Raw genomic sequence first — 22,602 nt, 5'->3', positions numbered from 1 at the left:
TTTGCATCAAGATTAGGAGACTTTTGTTCGACGCCTGCCTTTCTATTTCTCGGATCTTAACTTGTGTAATTCCTTACTCTCTTTCTATTCAATTCAATTCGTAGTATTATTTCCTTTCTGCAACATTTAATTTTCTTGTCTCTTAATTACTGTTTAGGTTATTAGAATTAATATCTAGCTTATGCAATTTCTATTAATTTATCTTTTAACCATGTTGAATACAGTTCTATCTATCGTTATTAGTTTAATTACTGTTATGAGTAGCTAAATCTTAATTGCTGGGATTAGGGGAGCCATGATAGTAAAACAATGACGCTATAATTATTATTAGGAGGTTTTAATGTGAGAATTGTTCTATATCAATATAACAGTAATTACTTGGTTGAGGCACGCGACTATTTTAATTTAACCCCGTTAAATTCAGACATAGATCGGAATATTAGAATGATTAGACCTGTTATGAACAATAGACTACCCTAATCAGAGCGGAAGCTATTTAGGAAGAATCTAGGCCGATAGCGGACCGGAAGGACCTTTCCACTACCCTTCTCACTACAGACCGACTAATCTTACATTTAGCTGATTTGCGTAATATCATGGTGAATCGACATCCTAGCATTTTTCTCTCTATTTAATCACGCTCTATTTCATACTTGCTAGTTTTAATTATTATTTTTATTATTTTTTTAAATTTAGTTTTTTAGTTTAGTTAAATCAAATCAACTAAAACCCCCAATTTGTGACCGTAGACAGAGTAGATAACAAGTAGATAGAGACCGCCTCCCTGTGGATACGATACCCTGCTTACCTCTACTGCATAAGTTTAGGCTAGTTAGGTTTATTTTTGATAGGTTGCGACAGGCGTGTCAAACTTTGGCGCCGTTGCCGGGGAGCCAACTATTTTATTTACTTGTTTTATTTTAGTTTGTTTTAGTCTCAAGGGATTTTTAATTCCTTGAGACAGTTCTTATTCTTTTCTCTTAGTTTTTTTAATGCCCAGGTCCAACAGGTTAGAGTTAGTACTAGCTGATCCTGAACCAGAGAGGAGATTTAGCCGTAGACAAAACTTATTGAGGGAGATTCGTCGAGAGGAAGACTTGAGTACTCTTGACCCAATTCTAGAGAATTTCACTTTTACAGAAGCTCAGTCTTTAGAGGAAGACAAATCTATTTCTGCAACCGTTACTAAATCTGCGAAGATGCCTAACATTGCTAGTCATTCTGAGCCGACAGCTGATTCTATTCCTAAGGGTTTCAAGCTTTCAAATGATGAGGGGAGCACCTTTGATATTCGTCCCTTTTATATTAATCTGGTGGAGAGAAATCTGTTCAGAGGAGTAGCTAGTGACGATCCAAGAAAGGATATGGAAATCTTCACGGATTACTGTTCTACTATTCCTGCTACTAAGGGAGTGACCCAAGAGAAGACTAAGGAAGTCTTGTTTCCTTTTTCTCTTACTGACGAAGCCCGGGAGTGGTTGAATGACTTGGATAAGACTTCAGCAGAGATTACTGATTGGAATACCCTAGCCCTTGCTTTCTACAAGAGATACTACCCTCCGTAGAGAACTAATGCATTGCGAGGGCAGATTAAAAGTTTTAAACAGAATCCGACTGAGAAATTGTATGAAGCATGGAGTAGATTTAAGAAGTTGGTTAGGTCTGTCCTACATCACGGGTTTGGCCAGTGGTTTTTATGCAACCAGTTCTACAATGGGTTGTATGATGACCACCGTGCTGTTTTAGATGCTGCAGCCAATGGAAGATTTCAGAAGAATATCAATGATGATAAGGGCTGGCACATTATAGCGGAGATGGCTATCCATTGTGCTGAATATGGGAATCCAAGGAGTGGTACTAGAACAGTCGTTGGAGAAAATAGTGCACTTGTGGCTCAACTGGAAGCCATGAATGTAAGATTTAATAAGCTAGAGATGCAGGCTGTGGGAAATCAACAGACGGTTCACTTGTTGTCTAGACAAGAGACCGTCTCATGTGAGAGATGTGGTGTTGATGGCCATACTGCAGTGGAGTGTTTAGCTAAGAAGGAGCAAGTTTATGCCTTTCAACAATTTAGGCAAGGAGGCTCTTACTTTAACAATCAAGCTGGAGTTCATCCCAATTTGAGGTGGTCTAGCCAAAATGTTTTGAATCCTACACCTCCACCGCAACAACAACAAACTTATGTTCCACCCCATCGAACTCAACAACAAGGCTTTCAAAAGCCTCCTTCTTTCCCACCCCCGCATCAGCAAGGTGCCTCTTCTAGTGGTAATAATGACATAGCCGAGTTGATGTCAATGGTGCAATCACTTGCACTCTAAATGCAGAAAAGTGACCAAGCAAAGGATGTTTCTATTAAATTGCTTGAGTCCTAGTTAGCTCAATTGGCTACTAAGCAAGCTTCAAGACAACCGGGCCAATTACCGTCACAACCCGACAAGAAACCACATGAGACGATAAATATGATCAGTTTAAGGAGTGGTCTTTCCTATGAGGGGTCCAAAATGCCAAAGGAGAATGCTGAATTTTCAGACTCGGAGATTGAAGCTACTGTTCATGGGAAGGCGTCTTTTGACGAAAGAGTGACTGATTCAGATGGTGTACTCGATCGACCAGTTTTTGATGGTCGATCGAGCAAGTTTACTGAAGAAGTGCCCGATCGAAGGGATAATAATTCTCGATCGAGCACTGAGGAAAACAAGCCTCTCGATCGACCAGTTCAAACTGCTCGATCGAGCAATAATTCTGAGAAAAGCTCTTGATCGAGAAGTGAAGTTGCTCGATCCAGTAACATTAATGCTGAGAATGGTGATTTGTCGTCTAAATCTAATTTGGCCGATAAATCTATGAATGAAGATAATTCTTATAAGCCCCAAGTTCCATTTCCAGGGAGGCTACGGAGGACAAAGACAGAACAACAATTTGGCAGATTTGCCGATCTTCTGCGAAGTCTTAAAGTTAACATGTCGTTTGCCGAGTTACTCACCCAGATACCCTCTTACTCAAAATTTATGAAAGAAATTCTTTTATGTAAGAGAAATATAGATGAATTTGAAATGGTGGCTTTGACTGAGGAGTGCTCCGTACTTCTTCATAATAAGACTCCACCGAAATTAGCTGACCCGGGTAGTTTTTCAATTCCCTGTCATATTGGGACTTACTTGATTGATAATGCGCTTTGCGATTTAGGAGCTAGCGTAAGCGTCTTACCTCTATCCCTTGCAAAGAGACTTGGTTTGACAAAATTTCAATGCACAAACATGATCGTACAGATGGCCGATCGCTCATTATCACGACCGTTAGGAGTCTTAGAGGACATCCCTGTTAGGATCGGGAAATTCTTTATTCCTATTGATTTTTTAGTCTTAGACATACCTGAGGACTCATACACTCCCATTATTTTGGGAAGTCCATTTTTGCATACTGTTCATGCAATAATTGATGTCGGGACTAAGACTTTGACCTTTTGGGTGGGTGGGGAGGATTTGACATTCACCTAGTCCAGTGTTCGCAGAGCGCCCATGCAAGTCATGCCCTACAACGCTATTCCCTCTATAGACCCCGACGAGGATATCTCTAGTACTAGTATTGAGTCATATACTGCTGTTATGACAACTTCGCCCCAGTCTGGAAGCGAATTGGAGGACCATTCTGCTGTTTTTGCTTCTGCAGGACTTGGCGGAATGGATAGTGGAGATCCCGTTGCCGGACTTGGTGCATTGCCATTGGAGTCTGGCACTAATGGCATTAAAGATCATGGGGGCCATGCAAAGAAGAAACCTGATGAAGCAAAGAGGAAGGCTGCCGATTATGAGATGTGTTATTCCCCTTCTGATGGCTCAGTTGTTTGGAAATTGAAGACGGAGGTCACTAATGCTGAAGGGACCTCGTCGAGCCAGAAGCCCAGCTTTGGGCTATTTAATTGCTTCAAAGGATGATTCAGGACGCTATCCTGTTTGTAAACATTTTGTAATTTGAATTTTTGCTAGACGTCTAATTAGTTATTAGCCTTAGAATTTAGCATTAGCTTAGATAGATTTATTTAGCTTAAGACGAATATAGACTGCGTATTTTTGTTTTTGGTATTTTGCGGGAAGTATTGTTGCGTATATTGCAGGTCTTGGGAGAATTACGAATCATTGGGATGCGTGTTAAGGAGGAAGTCCTCGATCGACCACTTTATGTGCTCGATCGAGCAAATGCCCAAATGGAAAGTTCTCAATCGAGTTGTTCCAAACACTCGATCGAGCAAGCGTATTTAAGGGATTCTCAATCGAGCAGTTTTAACCACTCGATCGAGCAGAGTCCAAGTACGAGCAAGAAGTCATCGATCGAGTATTTTCAAAGTAGTCGATCGATCAAATCGAGGAAGATTGCTCTCGATCGAGTAACTGCAGTTCATTCGATCGAGCAGTTCAACCGCTTATCAGACGAGGGAGTCCTTCTTTTCCCTCATTCTATTTTCAATCACTTGCTTTATTTTCCCCCAAATATTTCGACCCCCTTGAATCCCTTGACCTAATTTCTCAATTTGTTCCCCAAATTTACCAATCTAATCACCCAAAATATACTTTAAGCACCAATTAAACCAAAATACCCTTATTTGCATCATAAATTTTCGATTTAATTGGGGATTTTCGAAGCTAGGGTTGCGAATATCGACTTAATTCGATTCTTTAAAATTTTCTATGGTTTTAATTGTTTTTATTGTTGGGTAATCTACCAAGTAAGTTCCATTCCCCTTCTTTAATGTTTAATTGCAATTTTCCCCTTCTTTTATACGAATTAGGGTTGTAAAATTGGTTTGGGGAAATTCAATTTTATTGCTAGATTGTTAATTGGAACTTGCATTTCATTATTGCTTTGGAGAGTAATAAGGAAGCTGGACTCGAAAAGCCAAGTTCGACGGCTTCTGCGTCGACTTCGACGACGTCTGCTCTGGTCGTAGTCCCTGCTGCCACCACGCCCGCTGTTACAATGCCGGTGTCGACCCCTGCTGTGTCGACCACTGCCACTGTTGTCGCTACTGCATCTGATTCACGACTTGGTATGGGCAGGGGTTCCCGTGCTGCTACGTTACGGGCCCCTGCTAGAAATGCTGCTGATACTTCTACAGAATATCTACCTGAGTTTCCGGAGGTAAAATTTTTTTCCTCGTCCCACCGTACTCGTTTTATGCATTTAATGGCGTGTCATATGACCTCGACCCATTTTTTTAGTCGACCTGCCCTAGAGACTCTAGGAATCTTAAAGCCTGTTGCTGACCTGCTCAATAGGACGGGGATGTCGGGATTAGCCACTATGAAGGAGTTCACCTATAGGGCACTTACTTTAGAGTTTTTCAGCTCTTTTGAATTTAGTCCTGCGGCCTATGCGACTGACCATGGAAGCACTTGTATCACTTTCCGACTATTTAACACTACTTTTTCCTGGACTTTAGCTGAGTTCGGGGAACGTTTAGGTCTAGTTAGTGATGGCTGTCTTGAGCCTCCTAGGAAGCTCATGCGTCAGATTTGGGCTACACTTTCACACATTCCCTATGGTCAGCGTCGTGGTGCTCATGTCCATTTAACCTCTGCCCGCTACTTTCTCCGTCTGCTTGGAGAAACTATTTTTGCTCGTCATGAACCTAACAATGTTAATAATACTGAGTTGTCCATCTTAGCTGGGTACTTAAACATTGACAGCGGTACCCCATTTATTTTCAACATTGCATATTTGACAGCTCAGCATTTTAACAGTGTCGGGTCAAAAGTAGCGGGTACGATAGCGTCCGGTGGACTAGTGACTCGCATTGCCCGCCGCCTTTTCCTTGATTTTCCCCGTGGTCTTAGGGATTATGATAAGAATAATGTCTTTGACATTTCTGTTATGTTTTCAATGAACTAGCTTGCTTCTGACCATAGGACATGGAAGATTGGCACTTCTACTTCCGTGATCATAACTTCACCTTCTCTACCCCGTCTTTCACCTTTACCTATTGTGACGGGTAGATTACCACCACCTCCACCTTCTTACCACCTTGACTGCTCTCCTCCCGTTTCTAGGAAGCGGAAGAGAACTCCCCCGCTGTTAGGGAAGTTGGAGAGGGGTCTGGACCTCCACAGGCTGGGCTTACACCCGCATCCGCGTCCACGCCCACGCCCACGCCCACGCCTACACCTTCTACCTCTACCCCTCAGCCGGTTTTACCGACTAATTTTATTCCACCTCCTATTTTTGAGGCGCCTAAGGTCATGGACAAAGGGCGTCGTGATGCTTCGCTTTTGGATATGTACAGGAGGGTAGCTAGGATGAAGCGAGATCAGGCTCTAGCCTTATTCCTGTTGAAGCTTGTGTCCTCCACAAATTAGTGTGTTAACATTTGTAAATCTCTTACAGGTTCACAAGGGTATACTTCGTATATTTAATCAGTTGATTAACGTTTACCTAATAACAGTTGGCTTGCTAGAAAGTTTGACGTTATTATCATACAGATGGCGGTGATCAACTGGTCCCTAAAGGTCACACCTATAGGATGTGTTTGAGAGATGTGGTTATAGAAATATGATCACATTGATGCCTAATATGACTAAACAGTTAGTCAATGTGTTGATGAGACAATTATTTAATGAAGATTAACTAATATTAGTTGAGACGAATTAACTATCAATTCGTAACATTGAATATAATAAGTTATATTTAATTAAATGTATGTAATGTTAGCTTGGACGAATTAATCTGTTAATTCATAATTAAATGTAATTGGTTATATTTAATATCAACAAGATGAATGTGTCATAGTGGTAATAGTGAGGGTACACAAACCAAGAGGTCATGGGTTCGATCCTCACTAGATGACAATTTACACATTTTATACATATTTGTATACTACCAAAATATTTTTGGTAGGTAAATAAAAAAACCGAAAATAAGAGAAAGAGATCTCTTATTTCGGTTAGGGTTACCGAAAATAGGGAAAGAAATATCTCCCCCTTATTCTCACTTAATTTCAGATATAATAAGTGAGAAGGAGATTATTTTGATAACCTAATTTTTCAGCATTTTCTCTCATCGATCTACACACACAAAACCCTAAATATTTTACAGAAAATTGGGGATCTCATTATAGCAATTTTGAGGGGTATTTCTCGGAGCATCTTGGGTGCAACTAATAGGCGAATATCATTGCGATATTGTTCTTAGGCCGAATTAGCAAGGACCAAAGGTTGATTTCTTCATTCTCTATTATGTTTATGTAATTTAATTTTATGACTAGTGATCAGCATCATTAAATTCGTTATAATCCTTTAATAATAAGGGAAGTATACAGATTATTTCCCACAAGTGGTATCAGAGCCAAGGCCACGATTTTTATTTTGATGATTTTCATAAAATTGAATTTAAACAATAAAATTTGAAGGATCGAGAAAAATTTCCAGCCGTGAAAATTTTTTTTGCCGTCTGAATTTTTTGCCGAGATGAAAATTTTGGCAGCCGTGTTTTTGTTCTTCTTTTAATGCGATATTTCCATTTTGATTTTTCATATTGTTGTTTTAATCAGTTAGAATGATTATATGAAGAATTGGTAGAAGCTTTGATTTAATTCGGATTAAATTAAACTGTAAATGGAATCGTCTTGTTGATGATATAAAAATTTGTTTTTGCTATATAGTTTTGGCATATACAGTTAATCATGTTTCATCAATCCATATGCTAATCTCGTTCTAATAGCATCTATAAACGATTTTTGTTCATCTTAATGTTTTTGTTTAGGGCATGTTTGCCGCAAAAAGAAAAAAAAAAGGGCATTAGGGTTCCTGTTTTTTTTAAACCGTGGAATTTTTTTTTTCGTTTCTGTACTGTTCACGTACAGCAAATATAAAAAAAAAAAAAATTGTTTTTTTTGTTTTTTTTTTCATTCGGTTTTAGCTGTAAAACCGAGAAAAGTTTTTTTTATTGGGTTTTTCGGTTTTTGGCCGAGAAAAATTTTTGAAGGAAAATTTATTTTGTTGTTTTTGGCCAATAATTATAATTATACATTTTAATGTATGATTATTTGTAGTGAAAAGGTTCACATATAAAGATACCTAATTATTTTAAAGCGTTTTAAAATAATGATTGGATTAAATTCATATTATAAGTTTAATATGAATTAAGATTGAAATTAATGTGATTAATTGAGGAATTGTCACTTAATTTGATTTAAATAGGTGGTTTGGATAAATTAATCAACATAATTAAGGAATTGTGTCATGTATGTTTAATTTTTTTTAGGTTGATGCATTTTAATTTTGTTGAATGAATCGAATGAATGAATTTTATTTACGTATTTATTTTTGCAATCGGTTGTAAATTGTAATACTTAGTGTGGCCTTAGTCAAATTATATTTCGTAATGAAGGAAACATGATTTTTTATGTAATTATGAGATCTCGAATCTCCTTTATTTTTAGTTTTGGGTTTTGAAATTAGAATGTAATAAATAGGTTTATTATGTAAATTTTATTTATTGTAATTTTTCAAAAGAAGACTAAAGATGGAGATTGGAGCTCACTCTCGCTACATGGATCAAGATGGAACATCAAGACAAGCTTCTCGGGTCCAAGGATGGATTCCAAACTTGTATTTATTGTTCTTTTTGATAGGATAGGCCACACTAGGACTTTTACTGTTTTTACGTTTTCATTCTTATTGCTTTTCATTCACATGTTAGTTTATGCATCATATTCCGCCTAAAACCAAACCACCTACTTCTAAAATGCATGAAAATTGACTCATATAGGTTGTATGTTAGTTTTCATGGACATACAGATGTCACAGACTTTTTAAGCCATCACCTTAGTTTATTCATTCTCGCATGCTAGATATTAGTTCACTTAAAATGAATTAAATAAAGTTGATGGGATCTTCCTCTAAAACGGAAATTGAGATTAGTCTTTATAAGGGCAAACAACTATGAATCCCTTCTTCGTCGGTAGGCATAATATGACCCCTTCTACGTTGGGTAAGTAGTTGTGTTGACTTAGTTTACCTCAACATCATAGTCCGAAGAGTTTCTCGTGATTATGATGGACTAAAGATAGAATTTACAGAAATTTATCGACCAAGAATTCTAACGGTAGAATTAGCTAAAAGGTTAGCTTATCAATTTACAGAGAATTGAGTCTTGGGATCATTTATATAATTCTTGAGGGAGGTCAATTGTATAAATGTTTTGAGTCTTCGCGTTATGACAGTAGTTCATTAGACTTAAAAATATAAACGATGCACATGCTTATTATTTTTATTCTTCTTCTCAGATGTAGAACACGTTTATTTTCATAATCTTGTTACAACGAAATGGTGGAAATAACGCAATCCCAATGCCTAGTGCCACACTTGATCGCGCGTCCTGGCTTAAAATTTTTATGGACCAGATGAACAGTTCACACGTCGAAAAAAACGACGGGTCCAACTTTGCGGATCGGGAGGCAAGACTACGGAATGCCGCCATTCCGACGGTAAGCTCAAGTACTTAATCGAGCCAATACCGGTCAACCAGGCCCTAATGCAGAGTCAACGAGTCACTCGCTTATAGTGATTTCGTTATGGAAGCAGGTGCGATAAAGAACGTACTCATCTTTGCAATGGAAACCAATTTGCAGAGACGCTTCATTGCCCAAGGTGCAAACAAGATTTTCATCACGCTCACTAACGAGTTATCAAAAGCACCGAGAATCGTTACATATGAGCATACCTGTCGCTTCTTTGATGCGAAACTCCAGAAGGGCCAACCGGTTAGCCCACACATTCTTCACATGATTGAGAATGTCGAGAAGCTGGAGGCACTGAATTGTAAAATCAGTGAGAGCATTGTCATTGACCGAATGCTTCATTCTCTTCATGATGGTTTTGCCCTTTTCAGGGCGAACTACTACATGAATGACTTGAAAAAGAGTCCTCATGAGCAACACTCCCTTTTCCTACAGACCGAGAAGGATATGAAATTGAGTGGGAGCATGAAGCAGGATGTTCTCATGATTTCAAACAAGTTCAAAGGTAAGGGCAAGGCTCATGGCGACCTAGCTGTAGGTAAGCCAAAGTTTAAGAAGCCAGGAAACGGTAAGAGTGCGCCTGGTGAGACTAGTGGCTCACAGGGCAAGGCAAAGAGCAAGGGCGGTGACATTGAGTGCCACCATTGTCACAAGATTTGACATTGGAGGAGGAACTGTCCCGTCTACCGTGAGGACATCAAAGCAGGCCGCGTCGCTCCTGTTGGTATGTCATCTTATATTCATATGATTGAGATTAACCATGCAAGTTTCGGAACTTGGGTACTAGATACTGGTTGTGGTTCTCATCTGTGTAATCATTTGTAGGGCCTAAAGAACATCACACCTCTCGCAAAGGGTGATGTGGACCTGCGAGTCGGGAATGAAGCACGAGTTGCTGCAGTCTCGAAGGGAACATACGTAATCCAACTCCCTAGTGGTTTTGAGTTATTTTTATAACTGTTACTATGTACCCAGTTTATCTAAGGACTGTATTTCTATTTTCGTACTTGATATAGACGGTTTTGCATTTTCAATAAAGGATAATAGTTGTATTTTCTTTTTATGAAATGATTTATGGCAAAGCAGTTTCCATGAATGGAATTTACATCTTAGATCAAACCACGGAAGTATTACACGTGAATAATAAGAAATTAAAGGTTGGTGACAAAGATCAAACCTATCTATGGCATTGTAGAATTGGACACATAAATGAGAAACGTGTAAAGAAACACGTCGATAATGGGACTATTCCCGCATTCGAATTTTCTACATATGGCACGTGTGAATCATGTCTCATTGGCAAGATGACTCGAATTTCCTTCAAAGGTGTTGGAATGCGCGCTAGTGACCTATTAGGACTCATACATACTGATGTTTGTGGACCTATGTCAATTACCGCTAGAGATGGCTATAGATATTTTATCACTTTCACGGACGATTTGAGTAGATACGGATATGTCTACTTAATGAAGCATAAAAGTGAGTCCTTTGAGAAATTCAAGGAATACCGACAGGTGAGAACCAACCGGGTAGAAAGGTTAAAGCACTCCGTTTAGATCGGGGTGGCGAATATCTTTCAAATGAGTTTGATCAACACCTTAAAGACTGTGGAATCGTTCTACAGTTAACTCCACCTGGAACACCTCAATTGAATGGTGTGTCCGAACGGAGAAATCGAACCTTACGTGAAATGGTTCGATCCATGATGAGTTACACGGTAGTGCCTGATTCATTATGGGGTTATGCTCTTTTGTCAGCTGCTCTTATACTTAACCGAAGTCCGACTAAAGCTGTCGACAAGACTCCATATGAAATGTGGAAGGGAACGGTCCCTAACTTGTCCTTTATTCGGGTTTGGGGATGCGAGGCTTATGTCAAGTGGAGACACGAGGATAATCTCGGCCCGCGATCAGTCAAGACATACTTTATAGGTTATCCAAAAGGAACATTTGGTCATTACTTCTATTCGCCTACCGAACATCGTGTTTTTGTTGCGGCTAGTGCGACGTTCTTTGAGAAAGAATTTCTCGAGAACAAGACGAGTAATAGAACCTTTGAGCTGTCGGAGATTCCAGAACCAACAACCAAGGAACGGATGGAGGAAGTTGTTCCTCCAACTGATGACACGGTTAATATTCCTGAGGAACCCAGGAGGTCGGGTAGAGTCTCTCATCCTCCGGACAGATACATTGGTATGGTCGAGGAGAATGACGTTTTACTCCGAGAGAGTAATGAACCCGCTACCTATAAAGGTGCTATGACCTGTTCCGACTCAAAGCTATGGCTCGAAGCCATGCAATCCGAGATGGACTCCATGTATGAGAATGACGTATGGGATCTAGTTGATTTACCTAATAAGGTAAAACCTCTACAGTGCAAATGGTTTTACAAGATAAAGCGTTCTGTAGACGCGCAACCAGATACCTATAAGGCACGACTTGTGGCAAAAGGTTTCACTCAAGTGCACGGATTGCATTATGATGAGATTTTTGCACCTGTAGTCATGCTACGTTCCATTCGGATAATCTTAGCGATTGTCGCATTTCATGATTATGAAATTTGGCAAATGGATGTGAAAACCGCCTTCTTAAACGGTTATTTGGAGGAAGAGTTGTACATGGTGCAACCCGAAGGTTTCATAGATCCTGAACATCCTAAGAAAGTATGCAAGCTTAAGTGTTTCATTTATGGACTTAAGCAAGCTTCTCGGAGTTGGAATCATCGTTTCGACCAGGTGATAAAAGAGTATGGTTTCACTCGATCGGTCGAAGAACCATGCTTATACATCAAGTCGAGTGGGAGCAAGATTGTTTTCTTGATATTGTATGTCGATGACATACTCTTGATTGGGAATGACATTCCTCTCCTATCTTCGGTTAAATAATGGTTGAAGAACCATTTCCAGATGAAAGATCTGGGTGAGGCACAGCGCATTTTGGGAATCCGTATCTACCGAGATAGATCACGACGGACGTTATCACTTAGTCAGGAGTCTTATTTGGATAAGATTCTTGAGAAGTTCAGCATGACCAACTCCAAGAAGGGGAACCTTCCAATGACGACTGGGATGCAGTTGAGCAAGTCTCAGTCACCCACGACGCCTGAAGGGGTTGAACGCATGAGTCGTGTTCCTTATGCATCAGCTATAGGATCAATCATGTATGTCATGATATGCACACGTCCAGACGTGGCACATGCATTGAGTATGACGAGTCGGTACCAAGAGAATCCAGGTACCTATAGAGGACTAAGGATTGGGTATTGACTTATGGAGGAGATACTAAGCTACGCGCAACCGGTTACGCAGATGCTAGCTTCAAAACGGATCTCAGTCCGGTTCGTCTTCACTCTTAGTGTGTTGTAGCAGATTCTACTACTGAATCGTTGAATTATGATAAGCATGTAGGGCACGTTAATTCCATGGGAATTAAACGTGTTCCTGAGTTGTAGTACTTGATTATGGATTTGATACATTATCTTTTTCATATACTATTTATAACTTCATCGTTTTATATATAATATTTTGTTTTTCATGTGGATTGTACTGACAACATTTAACGCCACAAAGTGAACTGAATTACATTATATTTGTTTTGGTCCGTAATCGCCAATGTGAGCTGATAACTCCGGCTATTATATTGTGCAGTCGATTGATGGTGGGTTCAACGAGCCATAAGTCAAACGGTTGACTGATCGATCACAGATGCGAGATTATAACGATACCTCGTAGGACAACTTTTTGTGACAACGTAATGGAGTCCTAAATGTTTAAAAACATTCGGTGCCATGTCGTGGATAGGACATCCATTGTGTTCCTAGAGTCGATTCTTTTGACTATCGACTGTCTCTTGAGATTAAGGCAGTTTTTGGGTGACTTTGCTTTCTTTCTCACGGTCTGTCAGAATCGGAGGCTAAGTAGATTTTTCTCGGGTCATTTCATACCGTGCTTACATCTCATAGGATTCGAGTTGAGGAAAATATCCAACCCTTATCGGTATAGTTATTTTTCGGGGCCACTCGAGGAGTTGTAATCGAAATGCATGGCCATGCTCGAATGATGATTCGTTTATCAGTTAAGTTACTCTCTAGTCGGGAAACCACTCTTGATAATGATCGCTTGTAAAATACGACCTTTGTGAATACGGATTTGCAAATTGTTTTACATTGAGTGGGAGAAATTTTAGGATATGAGAATCGGTTATCGCACATACACTTGTGAGGACAAGTGGGAGTTTGTTGGAGCTTGTGTCCTCCACAAATTAGTGTGTTAACATTTGTAAATCTCTTACAGGTTCACAAGGGTATACTTCGTATATTTAATCAGTTGATTAACGTTTACCTAATAACGGTTGGCTTGCTAGAAAGTTTGACGTTATTATCATACAGATGGCGGTGATCAACTGGTCCCTAAAGGTCACACCTATAGGATGTGTTTGAGAGATGTGGTTATAGAAATATGATCACATTGATGCCTAATATGACTAAACAGTTAGTCAATGTGTTGATGAGACAATTATTTAATGAAGATTAAATAATATTAGTTGAGATTTAATTAATGTCAATTCGTAACATTGAATATAATAAGTTATATTTAATTAAATGTATGTAATGTTAGCTTGGACGAATTAATCTGTTAATTCATAATTAAATATAATCGGTAATATTTAATATCAACAAGATGAATGTGTCATAGTGGTAATAGTGAGGGTACACAAACCAAGAGGTCATGGGTTCGATCCTCACTAGATGACAATTTACACATTTTATACATTTTTGTATACTACCAAAATATTTTTGGTACGTAAATAAAAAAAAACCGAAAATAAGAGAAAGAGATCTCTTATTTCGGTTAGGGTTGCCGAAAATAGGGAAAGAAATATCTCCCCCTTATTCTCACTTAATTTCGGATATAATAAGTGAGAAGGAGATTATTTTGATAACCTAATTTTTCAGCATTTTCTCTCATCGATCTACACACACAAAACCCTAAATATTTTACAGAAAATTGGGGATCTCATTCTAGCAATTTTGAGAGGTATTTCTCGGAGCATCTTGGATGCAACTAATAGGCGAATATCATTGCGATATTGTTCTTAGGCCGAATTAGCAAGGACCAAAGGTTGATTTCTTCATTCTCTATTATGTTTATGTAATTTAATTTTATGACTAGTGATCGTCATCATTAAATTCGTTATAATCCTTTAATAATAAGGGAAGTATACAGATTATTTCCCACAATTCCCCCTCTACGAGTATCATCTGAGTAGAGGTCGTCCGGTGCCATCTGGGTAGCCACATCCCTCGTTTTACCGGTACCCGGAGGATGGGTGCCCTCGGCCTGAGAGCGTGGAGGACACGACCGAGAGAGAGGAGAGAATTAGAGCTGATCTTGATGTTGGAGGTCGTTCTAGGAGGAGGGGTGAGAAGGAGGAGGACCCTACCTTTCAGGTGGCTGACGATGAGGGAGCTGACGAGCAGCTGCTGGTAGACCTGGCAAAATCAACCCGACCCGATTGACCCGACCCGAAAAGGATGACCCGAGACCCGAAATCGACCCGAATTGCTGAACCCGAATGACACCCGAAGCCCGAAGTGACCCGACCCGACCCGAAAATGACCCGAGCTTTCATGGACTCGTAACAGACCCGACCCGAAATGACCAATCCGAAACCACTCAACCCGAAAATGACCCGACAAAATATAACTTTAATTGACCCTAATAGACTTGAAATGTCTCTCTTCTCTTAATCTTTGACCCGAAAATGGCCTGACCCGAATTAACCCGACCCGCTTGACCCGAAACACACCCGGCCAACAAACCCGAAATAGACCCGTAACCCGAAATGAACTGACCCGATCCGAACTAACCCGAAAATTTGAGAAACCCGAAATGACCCGACCCAAACTGGCCCGACCCGAACCCGACCCGGTTGACCCGTTTGCCAGGTCTAGCTGCTGGCTACTAACTTCCTCAGTTTGCTAGCTGGTTTGGGAAGTTATACATTGTAAGTATTATTACTCTTTATTCTTTTTATCTCCTTTAGTTTAGTTTCATTTATATGGCATTTGAGTTTGAATTTTCCCTTACCCTATTATTCTGCTGTTGTGTGCTGGAGAACAATGAGGGCATTATTTTGGTTTGGGGAGGGTAATGCACGCTTTGAGTCTGCATTTGGTGTTGTTTTGCATTCACGTTTATCGCATTTTAGCTTACATTGTTTTTTTATTTAAAAAAAAAATAGAAAATTTCGAAAAAAATCAAAAAAATACACGTTTATTTTTGCATTTAGGTTGAGTCGGAATGGAGTTTTTCTGTGATGACAATGCACTGTAAATAGTCAATTTACTTAAGCCTTGCATAAATTACTACTTTTTAGCGAATCTTTGCATTTTACGAATTTTGTTTTGAAATTTAGTTGAACGAATAGACTTGACTTAAATTTTGGCAAACTAATTATAAGTTCTCAGGAATTAGAGCTTTATAAAACTGGTGTCATTCATGACCGACGCCAGTTTCATGTAGGTTTGTGAGTAGTTACTCTCTGCATAACATGTAATATCAAATGCATAAGTATGAAATTCAATTGTTTTTCGCCTGCATACATTCGGGTTAGTGGCCGGTATCACATGTAGGAGAGTGCTTGCAATTCCCTTTTATTCCATTTTTACCCATAAGCTCCATTTAGCCAAAAATAGCCTATTTTGACCCCCTTTAACTACATTCCAAATCTTAAGCCTACCCTAGTCGAGCTAGTGTAGTAGTTATTGGTCGATGTATGTTCTATTGTTATTTTGGTTCACATTGAAAGTTGTTGGTAGAATGAATGAAAGAAGGGAGAATTGAAAAAAAAAAAAGAGAGAGAGAGAGAGAGAGATTCGAAAAAAAAAATGAAAAGAAAAGGAAGAAGAAAACAGAAAAACGAAAAAAAGAAAGGAAAAAATGGAAAACGAGTTTGAATGATATCAGTTTTACTCCTATGCTCTCATCTTATCTTATGAGGAGTCGTTTATATTTGGTTTAGTGAGTTTTATGCCAAATAAAGGCATTGTGTTTAGTTGTGGAGTTGGGTTAGAATTGGATATGGTTTAATTGGTTTTGTTAGGATACTAGCTAGCTTGGCCTATACCCTCTCATTCCCAACATGTTTTGCCTCTTCTTACCATTACCTCACTTTTCCAAACTATTGTAAGCACTCGGCGTGTGATAGGACCCTGATTGGATGGAATGTATGTGTACGGTAGCTAGAATTGTCTCTCATATTATACTGCATGCATGTTTATATCGGCCATAGTTTAGGTGAACGACTATTTCTCTTTCTCTCTTACATTTATATGCTTACCCTTTGCTTCATTGAGAGAGAGTGACCTGTGAGAGTCCATCTTTGAAAGTCTTGCAAGGTCGAAGGTTCAACTATTTCTAAAACAATTATAAATTCGTTTGCTTTGACGTATTGCTAATAGTTGCTAATTTTTCATGCATTAAATGGTTTAAGTAGACGATTTGGAGCTAGCTCTGAGTTTTAATCATTTCCACTGGTTTCTAGTTTAGTTGCATATAGTTTGTTTGGGGACAAGCAAAGGTTTGGTTTGGGGAAGTTTGATGCGTGCTATTTATATAGACTCTTTGTGCTTATTTTGCACGCATTTCTATGCGATTCCCGTAGTTTTAGGCTACGAAATGCCCCGAATAGTCTACTTTGGTTTGTTTGGCTTTAATTGTAGGAATGAACCCGGAAGGAGCAAAACTGAGCTTGAAACTGCCCCTATAGCCTGCATTTAGGAGATGGATGGAATTGGAGCGAGAATACTTCTGCCTTGGGATCCGTGAAGTCGTCTTGGAAGCAAATCAACGTCCTATGTGCTGACTCAGTGGTAGCTAACTCGATCGAGAACTTTGCTGACTTAATTGCTCGATCGAACCCTTTTTTATGCTGAAGATTCCTCGATCGAGCTGCTGCTATGTTCGATCGAGAGGAGGATTTATGGTGTTCCTCGATCGAGTAGATTCTATGCTCGATCGAGAGGATTTAAGCTGGAATTAATCAATCGAGTAGTTTCAATATGCTCGATCGAACAGCTTGTGATCTGACGCAAGATGTTATTGCGTAAACTTATTTACTTATTATTTAAGTTATCTTAATTACTGAATAAAAATCTCTCTTATAAAAAGAAGAGACCTAATTAGGTTTAGGTATTCAGTATTCGTAATTCAGTATTATTCATAATAAGTTTATTATCAATTTGCATCGAGATTAGGAGACTTTTGTTCGACGTTTGCCTTTCTATTTCTCGGATCTTAATTTGTGTAATTCCTTACTCTCTTTCTATTTAATTCAATTCGTAGTATTATTTCCTTTCTGCAACATTTAATTTTCTTGTCTCTTAATTACTGTTTAGGTTATTAGAATTAATATCTAGCTTATGCAATTTCTATTAATTTATCTTTTAACCATGTTGAATACAGTTCTATCTATCGTTATTAGTTTAATTACTGTTATGAGTAGCTAAATCTTAATTGCTGGGATTAGGGGAGCCATGATAGTAAAACAATGACGCTATAATTAGTATTAGGAGGTTTTAATGTGAGAATTGTTCTATATCAATATAACAGTAATTACTTGGTTGAGGCACGCGACTATTTTAATTTAACCCCGTTAAATTCAGACATAGATCGGAATATTAGAATGATTAAACCTGTTATGAACAATAGACTACCCTAATCAGAGCGGAAGCTATTTAGGAAGAATCTAGGCCGATAGCGGACCGGAAGGACCTTTCCACTACCCTTCTCACTACAGACCGACTAATCTTACATTTAGCTAATTTGCGTAATATCATGGTGAATCAACATCCTAGCATTTTTCTCTCTATTTAATCACGCTCTATTTCATACTTGCTAGTTTTAATTATTATTTCTATTATTGTTTTAAATTTAGTTTTTTAGTTTAGTTAAATCAAATCAACTAAAACCCCCAATTTGTGACCGTAGACAGAGTAGATAACAAGTAGATAGAGACCGCCTCCCTGTGGATACGATACCCTGCTTACCTCTACTGCATAAGTTTAGGCTAGTTAGGTTTATTTTTGATAGGTTGCGACAGCCGCAGTTAATGTATTATACAACTGGTTGTATATACAACTTAGTCAATGTAATTGAGCGTCGTTACAAAATTGTCGAGCTCTATTAACAAAATTATCGAGCTATGATACAAAGTTATTGAGATTAACAGAATAAGTATTACGCTCAATAACTTCGTAAAATAGCTCAATAACTTGTAAAATATTTCAACAACTTTACGCAAGAAAGTTTTCAACAACTTTGCAAGCGGTTGTATAACTTTATTATACTGTTGGTTGTAGGATAAAGATTTGTGCGACAACCGTGTCAGCTTTAAACTTTAAAGCACAAACTATGCAAAAATTAACGCGTAACTATAGGCAACAAAGTGGCGATCAAGTTATACTTACTCCAAAAACTGGAAACATAGATGATATATCCCGCTATTGTAGCAAGTATACGACATAGGCAACCACATCACATACATCAGCTTGAGCTTTCTAAGCTAAACCTAAAATATACATGGACCGTATAATGGTAAAGATTAAGGTCCAAGATAGATAGGGATTAGATAATCCTGGTTTAAAACATGCCGTAGGTTCGAAAAAATCACCCCAATATTCTTAATATGTGAGGTTGAAGGGTGAAAATGACACAATCTGAAAACTTGAAAATGACATATAACTTGCACCATATCAGAGCCACCAGTTGTGCTTGTATTATATCCGTGTTTTATACCAGGTGCCAACAACCAAATCTCAATTTCACATGCACGTGACAGGCTGAGATCACGAGCGCAAACAACTTGTGATGCTCCAGATTTTTGTCCCGTGGCTATCCATGTTTTCCTCATCCAATAACGACCACTCCCTTGTGCTGGTCTCGTTGCTAATGTTTCGTGAGGTAAGGAAAGGGATCATTGTCGAGTATAGGGTTGATGTTGTTGGTCCCCGATGTTGGGTTGTCATTGTGTAGGGGTATCGAGCAAGATAGAGGAGTTGCGAGCATGTCTCCACCATCGGCTTATACGAGTTACCGGAGTAGCGGTCGAGGATGATGTTGCTGATACAGTTGTGACGGGAGTAGTTGTATATCAGTACTAGCTAGTAGATCAAAAATCTGGAGCATCACAAGTTGACAGTTGAATTGAGACATTAGCACAATGTGATCATATTGGAGGACCAGAATGATTATTTCTGAAAAATTTCTTACTTTTGCCTACAAAGTAAAAACTTTCATTCAGCTTATCACATGATAGCCTAAGTACAAGGGTATAACAGCAGAGTTCATCAAATTAAGACTGAACAATTGACTAAAACTTCAACTTAGTATGGATTATCAAAATTAATAACACAATATAATAGAATAAAAACTTGAGTACTTGGACTCACCTTTAGGTAGGTGTTGAAATTGGCTATCTAACTAAGGTGTGCCGCTTTTCAATGACGGGAAGGGATATTTTATACCGAGAAACTGACTTGTAAAATTGCGTACTTATTAGCCAATACATGCAAACTATAGGCCTTCATCCTAATTTCTCTCAACCTCCCTACCTGTGCATTCGATCTTACAGCGCCAAGCATGATGCAAAACCATTGTAAACGCCATTGACTTCTTCACACATGTGTTGACATCTCTTGTTAGACATAATGTCATCATAAATACTATCCCCGGAGCTTAGCAAACTGAGTCAGGTAGAAATGAGTGGTAAACATTCTAGTTTTTTCCCTTTCACTTCTTTTAATTTCAAACCAATGTGTTATGTCTCTAATCGGCTTCATAGTAGATAGCTTCTCGAGATTCTTTTTCACCTGTTGGAGACTTGCAATAGTTTGTTGCGATTACATTTCTTATTTCTATGATCTCATAAAAAAGGAATATCATGAACATTATAAGCCAATGGTTATTCAAGTATCTAACTTTTCTAAATCTATAGCTAAAGACACGAAGTACACAAAATTAGCACACATAATACTTCCAGGTAGTGTGTATTCTACTGTAAATCATTTTTGTCTAAGCATTTAAAAACTGACGCCTCCAATTTTTTTGATGAGGAACCTATTTGCTTTTCATATAGCCAAGGGAAAACCACAATCATAGCAAGGAAAACGTTTTCGTCCAGTGAAGTCCCTTTTCAAACCAGCTTAAGACTAGTCTAAAATAATAACATCGCTTTGATTGCTTGTACAGGGCTCTTGGGAAATAAAGCATTCTCTAATATACAGGCAAATAATCAAATTCATTAGAAATACACTTTCAATAACACTTAGTCACCTATTACGTAACAACATAATTCAGGCAAAATAAACCAAAACTATAAGGGTCTGTTTGGATAGGAGGATTTGGAGGGAAAAGAAGAGATGATAAATCCTTTGTTTGGTTAGCAAAATGGAGGTGGAGGGATTTTGAAAGGAGGGAAAATGAATCCCTCCACTTCCCCCCTCCAAGCCAAATTATTTCCTCTTCAACAAAGGCAAGATTTGGAGGGAAAATGACCTTCTCCATTCTCCTTCCCCTTCCCTTCCATCCCTTTCTCTTCCCTCCTTCTCCCTCCCCTCCCTTTCCTTCCACTTTTGCTATCCAAACACACCCTAAGGGTATGTTTGGATTGAGAGATTTAGAGGAAAGAGAAAGGGAGGGAGAGTAGAGGATTTAAAATCCCGTGTTTAGATAGCAAATTAGGGTGGAGAGGAATGGAGGGGGAGAGGAATGGAGGGATCCATTTTCCCTCCTCCAAGCCTAATCAAATTCTCTTCACAATAGGCAAGCTTTGGAGGAAAATTATATCCAAACAACCATACTCTATTCCCCTTCCCTTCTTTCCCTTCCCTCCTTCCCCTTTCCTCCTTTTCCCTCCACTTTTGCTATCCAAAAACACCCTAAGAAAGTTCAGGGAAAAAAAAGTAATGAATTGATAACAATTGGACAAAATGCAAATTGAATAGCCAAACAAAATTGCAAACTAAAAGAACCCAACAATAAAAGAATACGGGAAAATACATAGTTACATACCGGTCTCTATAGCCACTAACAGCTACAAATAGGGGCCGAAAAATAAGGAAGCAATTGCATATGGGATCTTGGGAGAAATTAAAAAATGAAATATGTATATATCAGGAGGAGAAATTCAATCGACAAAGGAGAAATGAAGCAACTGTAAATGCAATTTAAGGGAATTTATGAGCATGATGATTGAAAGAGCAGAAAAGACGGTGCGGAGATGAAGAGTTGTAGTGAAGTATCAACTGAAACGACTAAATACTTCTATTTAATTTACTTTTTCTTTTCTTGTAGCTGTCACGATATTATTGGTGGAGCTATGGGTGTGTGTTATAGTGAGCGTATGAGGTATTTAGGTGATTTAGGCGCTGCCACGTCATATAAAGGTAATTGGCAAGTTTTGTCTTTTTATATTATCGGGTTTTAAGAAAGCAAAAATAGAAAGATTTAAATGTTTTTCTTGTAAAAAAAAAGTAAAAGTAATTGTATATTATAATTTCCCATAAAGACATCATTAAATTCTTTCTTTTTTGGCTTTCTTAACCTATGCCTAGTGGGCATAGATTAGAAAAACCCTTATACTATTAGTTTATAGTATGAATACTTGTAACATTGTATCAAATATTATCACTTCAATAATACAATTAATCTCCTTTCTAATCTCTGTGGCTCGAACCCATGACCTCTTGATGCATATCCACTTGCTATTACCATTGTGACCCATTCATCTCTTTGTTAAATTTGTAGATCTTTTGTTATATGTATGTGTAAAATCTGAGTTAAAATAATAATTATCTATAATAACTATTATATATATACTTTTAGTTTATTATTAATGTAATGTATTTGCTAAGTTAGTTAAATGTACTTGAAAAAAATTGGACAAAATATTTTATTTACTTATGGTAATTATTATCTGTACCTATAGCTACATTTTATGTATCTCCAATATACATAACGCCTTTTTTTAACGATTTTTTAATCAAAAAATATATGTTTTTAAAAATGTAAAATATTTTAAATTAAT

The 22,602-nt window shown here is 38.3% G+C and overlaps 1 long non-coding RNA gene across 2 annotated transcripts; it reads right to left on the bottom strand.

Annotated features, from left to right (window-relative positions):
• Positions 1-18,967: 18,967 nt before the first annotated feature.
• LOC141640157 (uncharacterized) lies at positions 18,968-21,815 on the bottom strand. 2 transcript variants are annotated; one of them, XR_012542883.1, is made up of 3 exons: positions 21,588-21,815; positions 19,967-20,396; positions 18,968-19,793 (listed from the first exon to the last, which is right to left on the bottom strand). It is a non-coding gene; the product is annotated as an uncharacterized LOC141640157 (long non-coding RNA). The 2 variants fall into 2 exon arrangements; XR_012542884.1 differs by having other exon boundaries at positions 19,967-20,386; positions 21,588-21,797.
• Positions 21,816-22,602: the final 787 nt, after the last annotated feature.

This window comes from Silene latifolia, unplaced genomic scaffold (assembly GCF_048544455.1).
Source record: "Silene latifolia isolate original U9 population unplaced genomic scaffold, ASM4854445v1 scaffold_73, whole genome shotgun sequence".
Lineage (NCBI taxonomy): Eukaryota > Viridiplantae > Streptophyta > Magnoliopsida > Caryophyllales > Caryophyllaceae > Silene > Silene latifolia.
The sequence above is the reverse complement of the archived record's forward strand: the minus strand, read 5'-3'. Positions and strand labels throughout refer to the sequence as shown.